Here is a 1,633-nt window from a genome sequence, read left to right as displayed (position 1 = left end):
CAATTGTCAAAATTTTGGTGTCCTTCATTCGATTTCATCCTGGACACTACAGAAAATGGGCTTAAAGTGTAAAAAACCGAACTTCTCCTTTAACTTGTAAGGTCTGAAATGGATTAGCTCCTCCTTATCTTAGAGACCTTTTAAAATTCCAGTCTGTGTCGAGAAGTCTACGTTCAAATAATCAACCATTACTGACAGTTCCTCGGACTTGACTTAAGAGGAAAGGAGTTATTGCTCCAATTCCGTGGAACCATTTACCGCTTAAAATTAAACCCGCCCACAGCCTGGATTATTTTATATCACTTCTTAAAACTTATTTTTATTCTTCGGCTTTTATTTGAAGCAGTGATTCACACACTGTTTCATTAACTGGTTTCTTTCTTGTAAAGCACTTTGGTGCAGTTTTACACCTGTTTTTTAAAGTGCTATATAAATAAATTTGACATTGACATTTTGCACAGGGGCCAAAAATATCCGAATTCACATACATAAATCGACGTAAAACAAACATCTTATGGCTCTCTTTCAAAAACAGGCAATTTTACAAGCTAACCACGGGCTTTTAGAATCTTTAGATGTTTCTCCAATATTTCATTGTTTCCTTGATTTTACTCAGTCTATTGTCACAGGACTTTTATGTGAAGAAGCTTCTTACTTCCAGTCGCCTGCATTGATCTGTGCGCTTCCTGAAATCCTCTCTTATCTTCTGTGCAGCGACAAAAGCCCCTTTTTCAACGTATTACCACCAGGAGAGAGAAAGTTGTCTTATTCCTGTTACATTTAGTTCGACCAAAAATCAACACTGCTGCAATTTTACACACTAACCATGGGCTTGTCCAATCTTTAGAAGTTTCTCTCCAAGATGTCATTGTTTCCGTGATTTTAAAAGCTATTCTATTGTCACAAGACTTTTATGTGAAGAAGCTTCTTACTTCCAGTCGCCTGCATTGATCTGTGGGCTTTCTGCAATCCTCTCGTATCTTCTGTGCAGCGACAAAAAGCCTTTTTCAATGTAATACCACCCGAAGAGAGAAAGTAGTCTTACTCCTGTTACATTTAACTCAACCAAAAATCAACACCGCTGTAATTTCGCAATTGCATTTTGTTCAATTTTAAACATATTGTAAATGCAGTTCATATACCAGCCCTTGTTCCACTACCTTAAAAAATAAAAAACTATAGTGCGATCCGTTCCAGTTGTGAGCTGATTGTTCCATAAACACAGCAGATCTCTGCTAATCTTCCAAACTTTCCTTCGGCCTTTTAGATTCTTCTCTGATTAATGCTGATATTGTCTCTCAGTGAAACACATGGGCGGCCATGTTCATGTACGTTTTTTCTTTCTTTATTTATTCTTTGTAATCATGAGTTTACTAGAACGGTGCTTTTCCACATCTTCACTAATGTTCTCCAGTAAACCTCGAGGCTCGTTACAGATCGGTCAGATTTATGCTAATAGCAGTACCTCTGAAGAAAACTGGTTGCATTCAATTTTTTTTTTCCCCGACACAACAAAAATAAGGCCCCGTCCACACGAAGACGAACCCTGGCCTAAACGCACAAATTTTTCACCAAACCAGCCTCTCATCCACACGAAGCCGGCGTTTCGGGGGTCTGTAAACGATCTTTTTTT

General features: G+C 38.2%; 1 protein-coding gene across 5 annotated transcripts in view; it reads left to right on the top strand.

The window, feature by feature from the left end:
- The window catches only part of ralgps2 (Ral GEF with PH domain and SH3 binding motif 2), a 145,419-nt gene that overhangs the window by 5,450 nt on the left and 138,336 nt on the right, over window positions 1-1,633 (top strand). The window lies entirely within an intron of this gene.

This window comes from Cyprinodon variegatus, unplaced genomic scaffold, assembly GCF_000732505.1.
Source record: "Cyprinodon variegatus isolate N-32 unplaced genomic scaffold, C_variegatus-1.0 Scaffold618, whole genome shotgun sequence".
NCBI classification, from domain to species: Eukaryota; Metazoa; Chordata; class Actinopteri; order Cyprinodontiformes; family Cyprinodontidae; genus Cyprinodon; species Cyprinodon variegatus.
Note: the sequence above shows the minus strand (reverse complement) of the source record. Positions and strands in the feature narration are given on the sequence as shown.